Here is a 12,391-nt window from a genome sequence, read left to right on the forward strand (position 1 = left end):
TCTTCGATATCGAGTTTGCTACCGCATGCGCAGTGATACTGACCGGCAGAATAACATCCGGTTGTTCCCAAAGATGATCTTTTTTCTGAAATAATTTTACGTTTACGGACTTAAGTAGGAGTCAAAATTTGGGTGCGTATTATACATGGGTACAGGCTTTTTCCCAGCATCAACATGCCATTTTTAGGGTGCGTATTATACATGGGTGCGCATTATGTGCCTCTCCGCCGACAGCGTGAGGAGGGCGCTTGCCGCTATCAACATCAGTAAGGCGGCGGGCCCTGACAACATCCCCGGTCGGGCGCTGAAGGACTGCGCTGGTGAGCTGACGGATGTCTTCACGGACATCTTTAACACTTCCCTGCAGCAGGCCATCGTCCCGTCGTGTTTCAAGGCTGCCACCATCGTACCTGTGCCGAAGAAACCCGCTCCGTCCTGCTTCAATGACTACCGCCCCGTGGCACTTACGCCCATCATCATGAAGTGCTTTGAGCGGCTTGTCATGGACCACATCCGATCCGTCCTCCCCCCCACCATTGACCCCTTCCAATTTGCGTACAGAGCCAAACGGTCTTCTGAGGATGCCATCTGCTCTGCCCTCCACTCGGCCCTCACCCATCTGGAGAGAAGGGACTCGTATGTGAGATTGCTGTTTGTGGACTTCAGTTCTGCCTTCAACACCATTGTGCCACAACGCCTCATCAGCAAACTTGACGCGCTGGGCCTCAGTACCTACCTCTGCAACTGGCTACTGGACTTCCTCTGTCAGAGGCCACAGGTAGTACGTGTTGGCGACAAAATCTCCGCCAGCATCACGCTGAGCACGGGGGCCCCCCAAGGCTGCATGCTCAGTCCGCTGCTCTTCACCCTCCTGACGCATGACTGCACTGCAACCTACAGCGACAACCGTATAGTGAAGTTTGCTGACGACACGACTCTGGTCGGTCTCATCACCAAGGGAGACGAGACTCAATACAGGCTGGAGGTTGACCTTCTGACCACGTGGTGCAGGGACAACAACCTCCTGCTGAACGTCGACAAGACCAAGGAGATTGTTGTGGACTTCCGGAAGGGTCACACCCAACACCTGCCGCTGACCATCGACGGTGCTGTGGTGGAGAGAGTGAGCAGTGCCAAGTTCCTGGGGGTGCACATCAGTGAGGATCTATCCTGGTCCACCAACACCGCAGCACTGGCAAAGAAAGCCCAGCGCCGCCTGTACTTCCTGCGGAAACTCAGGCGAGCGAGCGCTCCTCCGGCCGTCATGACTGCATTTTACCGCGGCACCATTGAGAGCGTCCTCTCCAGCTGTATTGCTGTTTGGGGTGGCGGCTGCACTGACTACAACTTGAAGGCCCTGCAGCGCATAGTGAACACGGCTGGTAAGATTGCTGGTGCTTCGCTCCCCTCCTTGAAGGACATTTACACCTCCCATCTCACCCGCAAGGCGACCACGATTGTGAGTGATGTGAGTCACCCCGCTCACTCTTTGTTCGAGCTTCTGCCCTCTGGGAAGAGGTACAGAAGCCTGCGCTCCCGCACCACCAGACTCTCAAACAGCTTCATACTCCAGGCTGTTAGGATCCCGAACTCGCTCCCCCGTTCTGCGTAGCGTCCTGTACTTTTACTGTCTGTACTGTCTGTATGCACACTGGCTCTTATTTGTTGTGTTATCTGTTTATTTATTATTTATTATTACTCTTACCGTTTTTTTCCGTGTATAGTGCGCCCCCATGTATAGTACGCACCCCTAAAAATGGCATGCTGATGCTGGAAAAAAGCTTGTACCCATGTATAATACGCACCCAATTTTTATGAATTTTTTTTAAAAAAAAATTTAATTTTTTTTTTTTTTTTTTTTTAAGTCCCAATGATCGTCACACACGCAGGGAGGCAATGGGTCCCATTTTTATAGTCTTTGGTATGGTCTTAACTAGGCTGGATGTAATTTTCTTTTTGTTGGCGTTGATTTCTCCGACTGCCCGTAAACGCACCACCGCGCTCCGTGCGCGCACGGGACAGCAAACGAGCAGGTGATCGATCAAGCGTCTGATACGAGAGCATTGCGGTCGCATGGAGCGTGTTTGAAGTGAACAGCAGAGACGAAAGGAACAAGGCAAAGTGTTGTGAAATAAAATATTACCTGTAATACGGATTTAGGTAGAGAACTGAACTCTCGCTCTTTATATAGCTGACGTGTCTTGCTCATCCGTTCTGCGCATCTGTAATGGCGGCCTCCGTATGATATCCGGTTTGCGTGTGTGCGCGTGTGCGTGTGTGCGCGTGTGTGCGAGAGAGAGCGAGAGAGAGAGCGCAAGAGAGAACTCTCAACCGTAGCACGCCGCCGACCGCCCAACTGCACCGCGCTGGTAGCATTATTGTGACAGAGCCGTCGCTGAAATTTAGAAGATATTTTTAAAGTCCTGATGTACTTTCTAAAATTTAAGTGGACCTCAGTGCGCACTGCGCAGGGAGCTTAATTTGGTGCGGTCGCGCAACCGCAGCGCGCCGGGCGCTCACTGTCGCATTGCTTAAAGAGTGCCTTTGTGTTTTAGGATGAACAGCAGAGACCAAAGGAACAAGGCAAAGTGTTGTGAAATAAAATTTTACCTGTAATACGCATTTTGTTATTTGCTGATTGAAACTGCTAATTAAACTGTGAATTGAAACTAATAGGAAGAAAACAACTCTCGCTCTTAATATAGCTGACGTGTCTTGCGCATCTGTTCTGCGCATCTGTAATGGCGGCCTCCGTATGGCGTCCGGTCCGCGATGGAGATTAAAAACAAACAATATTTGACAATAACACACCCTCAAGGATTGCACCATCGCATCAAACGATGTGTCGTCAATTATGTATTTTACTGACTAAGTGTGTTGGCCAGGATGGCTGAATGCGATGCGCGATTGACAACAAACAAGAAGAAAGGTGAGTTTTATTTCGGGGGAGATTTGTCATGTCTCGTCCCCAGTTTTGCTATGTGTCTAGGTTGCCATAGTTTCTGTTCGCGTCGCCCCTCTCTTCCTGTGTCACCTCAATCGATGTAACGTGTTTTGTATCTAAGTCCTGTCTGCCCCTCGCTCACCGTTGGATCATTGCATGTGTTACTGTCATTCTGTTCCTGTCTTTGGTAATGTCACCCTGTCTTTTTGTTCCACAACTTTGTCGGTCAGTCCTGTTGTTGGTTTTGTTGTACCATGACTTTCTTTAAAAAAAAAAAAAAAAAAAAATTTAAAATTTTTTTTCTTTGTACCCATGTATATTACGCACCCCAGATTTTAGGACAATAAATTAGGTAAATTTCGCGCACTATACACGGGAAAAAACGGTATTATTTATTGTTTGTGCCTTTTTGTTTATGATGTTTTTTACTTTTGCGCTATGCTTGCTGGCTCCATTTTGCTCCTCTTATTTATTGTGTTATCTGTTTATTTTTTATTTATTCATCACTCTTACTATTGATTGTTTGACTTTTTGCCTTCTTGTTTTTATATTGTGTCGCGTACATGTATGTCTATCGTGTTAGGTGTCTCGTCACCGTGGGATAGAGTAAACGTAATTTCGGTCTCTTTGTGTGTTGTGACATGTGGAGAGATTGACAATAAAGCTGACTTTGACTTTGACTTTGATTATACATGGAAAGAACGGTGTATGTATGTATCTATGTATGTGTATATATGTGTATGTATATATGTGTGTGTGTATATGTATATATACATATATATATATTAGGGGTGTAAATCGCGGGTTTTGTCACGATACGATATGATATCGATACAAAGAAACACGATACGATATTTGCCGATATCTTAAACCCTGCTGTGATTCATTCACGATACATCACGATATAGTGCTCTACGATGGATACATATATTTTTTTTTTTAAATAAAAAATATAGAACAATATCCTGATTTATAACAATTCATACGCAAAATCAACAAGGTACTGCAAACTCTTTATTTAGGAAATTACAAGAGTATTGTAGTATACAAAGTGCTTATTTTAACACTGAACTTTGATGTCGTGTTTTTTCTTTAAATGTGCGGCGAGATTTGTGCTTCCTGAATATTTGATCACCGCATGGCAGGATTTACAAACTGCAAGTGATTTGTCCGTTGAGTCATCTTTTCTTTGGAATCCAAAGTGCTTCCAAAGAATGACTTGAAGCCTAAAGGGGAGCCAATTTCCTCGTCTTTTTGGACACTAGCCATAGCACCAGCCCAGGAGCCGCGTACTAGTTGTCGACTCCCCTTTCACGTGCCTGCTCTGCTCACAACACAACACGCTGCGTACTGCTTTGTAGTTGCTTTGTTTACAGAACGTCGTAAAAGGTCCCCTGCTATGCTTTGATCAGCAGGGGACCGTCTTCACCATATCCTGTGTGTTCCCACACCCCCACTTTCAACCCCACTCTGTTTCTCTCAATAAATAAGCACCTGACGAGGCCTGAGTCAGACTTCATTCGACCATCGCTGTAAGCACAGCGACGAGTGAACTCTCCGCCGGCAGGTGTCTAAAATGACTTGCTTGACTCCTGTGTGGTTCTTGCAAAATAAGTTACAGTGAGCACCACCCTAACATTGTCGACTCCCCTTTCACGTGCGTGCTCTGCTCACAACACAAGACGCTCCCGGAAAGAGGAAGCAAGCAACAATGAACTGGATTTCAAAATAAAGTCGCGTCTAATGTCCGAGGTCAAACACGGCGATATAAATCGATGTTTACGTTTAGCATCGATGCCAATAAATCGTAGAGCCTTTTATCGATTAATCGATGTGTATCGATGAATCGTTACACCCCTAATATATATACATACATATATATACATATATATACATACATATATACATATATATATACATATATATACATACATATATATACATATATATAAAAAAAATTCCCCTCTCACCCTCCGCGGGTGGTCTCCCACTCCAAGCTCGGGTCCTCTACCAGAGGCCTGGGAGGTTGAGGGTTCTGCGCAGTATTTTGGCTGTTCCTAGCACTGCACTCTTCTGGACTGAGATGTCTGATGTTGTTCCTGGAATCTGCTGTAGCCACTCCTCCAGTTTGGGGGTCACTGCCCCAAGTGCCCCAATGACCACGGGCACCACCGAGGCCTTCACTTTCCAGGCCTTCTCAAGCTCTTCTTTGAGGCCCTGGTATTTCTCTAGCTTCTCAAGTTCTTTTTTCCTGATGTTGCCATCGCTTGGTATTGCTACATCCACTACAACGGCCTTCTTCTGCTGTTTGTCCACCACCACAATGTCGCCATCACCATCTTGTCAGTCTGGATCTGGAAGTCCCACAGGATCTTGGCTGGATAGCTCAGTAGGATAGTCGCCAGACTATCAACCAGCGGGACCCGGGTTCGAGACCTGGTCGGGGCAGAGCCATACCATCATCCAGTGTGGGTCTGTGGGCAAGACCCTTGACGATATCGCCTACCTCATAAACATGGTGAGAGATAAAGAATCAAATGAGATGCCGGCTCAGACGTCGCCCGGTCAAACAAGGTCTGCGTCAGGTGTTGGGGAACCAGAACGCCTAGATGAGAAGTGGGCTACTGGAACAAGGCGGAAATGGGCGAGATGTGAGAACCTAACACTGTTGGAGTGCTACTACTCCAGTAAACCAAGTCAGAGGGGGTACATGAAGAGAATGTGGGAGCAATGGAAGGAGCGATATCCACACTCAACACTAACCACTAAACAACTAGTGACTCAGTGCTCCAATATCCAGAAACGACAATTGATATCACAACTTGAGATTGACGAGGTACAACACAGATGCCAAGACAAACGGGAACCCGAATTCGGGGTCAGAGAGGAGTCAACATCAACTGCCCAAGAAATTGGGTACACAGCCCCAAGAGGTGATGCAAGCCTGAACAAGACAGCAACTGACCTGATGGATAAGATCATGACTCGAATGAACAGCGGCCAACCCCGACGCCAACTACAAGTTGGCTAAGTGAAGCACCACCAGAAGGTCTGGTTGAAGATCTGAATGCAGCACTGAGAGCAATCCCTACAACCACCATCACTGAAACCAATGAGTTGATATACACTTCAGCAACAGTGATCCTGGAGATGCTTGGTTACAAGAGCAATATCAAGCATGAGATACAAGACCCACCATGGAAAAGAAGGTTGGAGGCTAAGATCAAGACAGTGCGGAGAGACGTGAGCCAACTATCAGAGATCCAGAAAGGTGCAATGAAGAAACCAGCACCCAAGAAGTACAGCCAGATGAACGTACCTGAAGCACTGGAGACTGCCAAACAGAGGCTCCTAGCCCTGTCCAGCCGCCTAAAGAGATACACAAGAGAAAGTGAAGCCAGGCGAATAAACAGGCTCTTCACAACAACTTTGAAGTGTACTCTCAATGGCAGGGTAACAACAGCAGAACGGACCCACCAAGGCTGGAGACTGTGCAATACTGGAAGGGCATATGGGAGAAGGACGCATCACACAACAGTGAGGCACAATGGCTAGTCTCTCTAAGAGAAGACCACAGCAACCACCCTGAGCAGAACCCAGTTACCATCACTGTGGCAGACATCCAAGAGAGAGTCTCAGGTATGAAGAACTGGACAGCACCCGGGCCAGATATGATCCATGCCTACTGGATTAAGAAGCTCACTGCACTCCATGAGCGCTTAGCAGAACAAATGAACCAGCTACTAAAAGTTGGAACTCACCCCGAATGGTTAACTGAAGGACGCACAATCCTGATCCTGAAGGATCCCACAAAGGGTACAGTCCCATCCAACTATCGGCCAATAACCTGTCTCCCTACAACATGGAAGATCATGTCAGGCATCATAGCGGCTAAGATAAGTGTGCACATGGCTCAATACATGAGCACAACACAGAAAGGCATAGGCAGCAATACCAGAGGAGCCAAACACCAGCTGCTGGTTGACGGAACAGTCGCCCGAGACTGCAAGACTCGACACACCAACCTGTGCACTGCCTGGATTGATTACAAGAAAGCCTACGACTCCATGCCACACTCATGGATCACTGAATGCTTGGAACTGTACAACATCAACAGGAACCTGAGAGCCTTCATTGCAAACTCGATGGGACTGTGGAAAACAACCCTTGAGGCCAATTACAAGCCAATTGCACAAGTCTCCATCAAATGTGGCATATACCAAGGAGATGCTCTGTCCCCACTGCTGTTCTGCATAGGTCTGAACCCCCTCAGCCAAATAATCAACAAGACTGGCTACGGATACCGACTCAAAAATGGGGCCACCATCAGTCACCTCCTATACATGGATGACATAAAGTTGTATGCCAAGAGCGAGCAAGACATCGATTCACTGATCCACACAACCAGGATCTACAGCACAGACATTGGAATGTCATTCGGACTAGAGAAGTGCGGTCGCATGGTGACAAAGAGAGGGAAGGTAGTCCATACAGATGGGGTCTCACTCCCAGAAGGAACAATAACAGACATTGAGGACAGCTACAAGTACCTTGGTATCCAACAAGCAAATGGCAACCTCGATGAAGCCACAAGGAGAGGAGCCACAGCCAAATACCTACAACGAGTAAGGCAAGTCCTCAGAAGTCAGCTAAATGGCAAGAACAAGATCCGGGCAATAAACAGCTACGCCCTGCCAGTCATCAGATACCCTGCAGGAATAATAAGATGGCCAAAGGAAGAGACTCAGACCACAGATGTCAAGACACGGAAGCTCCTAACCATGCACGGAGGGTTCCACCCTAAGTCCAGCACCCTGAGACTGTACACTAGCCCCAAAGAAGGAGGCCGAGGACTACTGAGTGTGAGAGCCACTGTTCGGGATGAAACAGCCAAGATCCATGAGTACATCAAGGAAAAGGCCCGAACGGATGTCGTGCTCAGTGAATGTCTCAGACAATGGCAAACAGAGGAGGAGTGGCTAGAGACACCATCATGGGAGGACAAACCCCTACATGGGATGTACCATCGACAGATAAGTGAAGTGGCTGACATCAAGAAATCCTACCAATGGCTGGAAAAAGCTGGACTGAAGGACAGCACAGAGGCACTCATCATGGCTGCACAGGAACAGGCTCTGAACACCAGAGCAATAGAGGTCAAGATCTACCACACCAGACAAGACCCAAGGTGCAGGCTGTGCAAAGAGGCCCCTGAGACAGTCCAGCACATAACAGCAGGGTGTAAGATGCTAGCAGGGAAAGCATACATGGAACGTCATAACCAAGTGGCTGGCATAGTGTACAGGAACATCTGTGCAGAGTATGGACTGGAAGCCCCAAGTTCAAAGTGGGAAGCACCCCCTAAGGTGACAGAGAATGGGCGAGCCAAGATCCTGTGGGACTTCCAGATCCAGACTGACAAGAAGGTGATGGCGAACCAACCGGACATTGTGGTGGTGGATAAACAACAGAAGAAGGCCGTGGTAGTGGATGTAGCAATACCAAGCGATGGCAACATCAGGAAAAAAGAACTTGAGAAGCTAGAGAAATACCAGGGCCTCAAAGAAGAGCTTGAGAAGGCCTGGAAAGTGAAGGCCTCGGTGGTGCCCGTGGTCATTGGGGCACTTGGGGCAGTGACCCCCAAACTGGAGGAGTGGCTACAGCAGATTCCAGGAACAACATCAGACATCTCAGTCCAGAAGAGTGCAGTGCTAGGAACAGCCAAAATACTGCGCAGAACCCTCAAGCTCCCAGGCCTCTGGTAGAGGACCCGAGCTTGGAGTGGGAGACCACCCGCTGAGGGTGAGAGGAGAAATTTATATATATATATATATATATATATATATATATATATATATATATATATATATATATATATATATATATATATATATCTCTGCCACCTTAGGGGGTGCTTCCCACTTTGAACCTGGGGCTTAAAGTCCATACTCTGCACAGATGTTCCTGTACAGACATATACATATATATATATATATATATATATATATACATATATATATATATATACCCTAAATTCCGGACTATTAGCCGCACCGGATTATAAACCGCACCAGCTAAAATTGGGGGATATTTTAGTTTTTTTCTTATATAAACCGCACCGGACTATAAGCCGCACGTGCACACGCGTTTTTTACAAAGAAAGACCGTTCACAGAAAGCCTTTTTAAAGTTTTAATAACATACTTTAACATGTCTTTCTAAACATTGCCTGTGACGCAGCAGTAGTAGTAGTACCGCAGCAACACGGAAGTGTGCACGCGAGTTATTAACAAAGAAAGACTGGACACAGAAAGCTTTTTTAAAGTTTTAATAACATACCTTAACATTTCTTTCCAACGCGAGTTATTAACAAAGAAAGACTAGACACAGAAAGCTTTTTTAAAGTTTTAATAACATACCTTAACATTTCTTTCCAAACACTGCCCGTGCCGCGGCAGTAATACCGCAGCAACACGGAAGTAACACAAGACTAATAGGGCTGGATTAAAAAAAACATACCTGGTAAAAGTCACTGAGACGCGGCGGTAACACAGCAGCAACACGGTAGTACAGCACCAACAGGGCTCGTTAAAAAAACATACCAGTAAAAAAAGAGCTTCATCGTCTTCATCTTCCTCCAGTGCACTGAAACCATCGAAGCTTTCCTCTTCAGCGTCCGATTGGAATAGCGTGAGATATCCTTCGCCTCACACTTTCTCAGTCTCTCTTTCGTCGTCGCTTTTATGCATTTCTTCGAGTGTGATGAGGGTCTGTTCATGTTAATTTTATTCATGCACGAAGCGCTAAATTACATTAAACTAACGAGCGACACGTATAGACGGACGGGACCACGAAATAAACAAAAAGGGTGACGCAACCGTCTTGACAAACTAGCACGTCTTCTTCGGCGCATTATCTCTTCTTCGTCTGTCTCGCTCTTGCTTCCTGCTAGAGCGCCCCGGAGGCCGTAAAAATCCATAAATACGCCGCGCCGCCATTTAAGCTCTATTTCCCTCTTTGACAGCCAAATCGATTGCTTTTAACTTAAAAGCTGCATCAAATGCATTTCTTCGTGTTTTCCATGAGGGTGTGTGCATGATGCGCGAAATGTTCAAAACACAAACTAGCACGTCTTTTTCGGCGCATTATTTCTTCTTCGACAGACGAAGAAGAAATAATAATAATAATAAGAAGAAGCAATCCTGCTAGAGCGCCCCCTGGAGGCCGTAAAAATCCATAAGTACTCCACGCCGCCATTTAAGCCTCGGGGTTCAAAGTAACCTTCTGAATAAAATGCATTAAAAGTTCACGTTCATTACAACTTGTTTTTAGTGAGCAAAATGTCAGAAGAATTTAATTTAAATGCTGATTGATTGGGTTTTAGTACAATGCAGATGGTCCAAACAGCGCCACTGCTTTGTGTAATCTCTGAGTCACATGGCAGAGTAAGAGAAAGGGTTTAGAGCCCTTTGACGCAGGTCACCTAAAGTCAAAAGTCAAAGTCAAAGTCAGCTTTATTGTCAATCTCTCCACATGTCACGAAACACAAAGAGACCGAAATTACGTTTTTCTCTATCCCACGGTGACGAGACACATAACACGATAGTAGGGGTGTAAATCGCGGGTTTTGTCACGATACGATATAATATCGATATAAAGAACTACGATACGATATTTGCCGATATCTTAAAGCCTGCTGCGATTCATTCACGATATATCGCGATATAGTGCTCTACGATCGATTTTTTTTTTTTTAATAAAAAATATAGAACAATATCCTGATTTATAACAATTCAAACGCAAAATCAACAAGGTACTGCAAACTCTTTATTTAGGAAATTACAAGAGTATTGTAGTATACAAATCGCTTACTTTAACACTGAACTTTGATGTCGTGTTTTTTCTTTAAATGTGCAGCGAGATTTGTGCTCCCTGAATATTTGATCACCGCATGGCAGGATTTACAAACTGAACGTGTCTTGTCCGTTGAGCCATCTTTTCTTTGGAATCCAAAGTGCTTCCAAACGAATGACTTGAAGCCTAAAGGGGAGCAAATTTCCTCGTCTTTTTGGACACTAGCCATAGCACCAGCCCAGGAGCCGCGTACTAGTTGTCGACTCCCCTTTCACGTGCAGCAACGCCGCGCACTGCTCCCTGCTCCCGGAAAGAGGAAGCAAGCAACAATGAACTGGATTTCAAAATAAAGTCGCGTCTAATGTCCGAGGTCAAACACGGCGATATAAATCGATGTTTACCTTTAGCATCGATGCCAATAAATCGTAGAGCATTATATCGATTAATCGATGTGTATCGATGTATCGTTACACCCCTACACGATAGACATACAAGTACGCGACACAATATAAAAACAAGAAGGCAAAAATTCAAACAATCAATAGTAAGAGCGATGAATAAATACTAAATAAACAGATAACACAATAAATAAGAGGAGCAAAACGGAGCCAGCAAGCATAGCGCAAAAGTAAAAAACATCATAAACAAAAAGGCACAAACAATAAATAATAAGAGTAATAATAAATAATAAATAAACAGATAACACAACAAATAAGAGCCAGTGTGCATACAGACAGTAAAAGTACAGGACGCTACGCAGAACGGGGGAGCGAGTTCAGGATCCTAACAGCCTGGAGTATGAAGCTGTTTGAGAGTCTAGAGTACATTCCTACTAAAGCTCATAATAGTCACAAGCAACACAGCCAGAATAAGCAGCAGCCATAGTAGTGTTTCAAAATAGTATTTTTGTTGTTGTTTTTTTCTTCAAGATACCGCAGTGTATAAAAGGGAATTTCATTTTATTTTATTTTTTGCCATTTTTCACATGTCCTGAGTGTTGTTAGTCACCTAAATGTTGAACAGAGGGTGTGTTTTACCGAAGTCAAATTCCTTGTTTGGCACGCTCAAACATGGCGAATAAAAAACTCTTGAATCCTTATATAAGCCGCACCTGACTATAAGCCGCAGGGTTCAAAACTTCGGAAAAAAGTCGCGGCTTATAGTCCGGAATTTACGGTATATGTATATGTGTGTGTGTGTGTGTGTATGTATGTATATAAATATATATATATATATATATATATATATATATATATATATACATATATATATATACATATATATATATTAGGGGTGTAACGATTCATCGATACACATCGATTAATCGATATAATGCTCTACGATTTATTGGCATCGATGCTAAACGTAAACATTAGGGATGTAACGATTCATCGATACACATCGATTAATCGATATAATGCTCTACGATTTATTGGCATCGATGCTAAACGTAAACATCGATTTATATCGCCGTGTTTGACCTCGGACATTAGACGCGACTTTATTTTGAAATCCAGTTCATTGTTGCTTGCTTCCTTTTTCCGGGAGCAGGGAGCAGTGCGCGACGTTGCTGCACGTGAAAGGGGAGTCGACA

Source organism: Syngnathus typhle, linkage group LG22 (genome assembly GCF_033458585.1).
Source record: "Syngnathus typhle isolate RoL2023-S1 ecotype Sweden linkage group LG22, RoL_Styp_1.0, whole genome shotgun sequence".
NCBI classification, from domain to species: Eukaryota; Metazoa; Chordata; class Actinopteri; order Syngnathiformes; family Syngnathidae; genus Syngnathus; species Syngnathus typhle.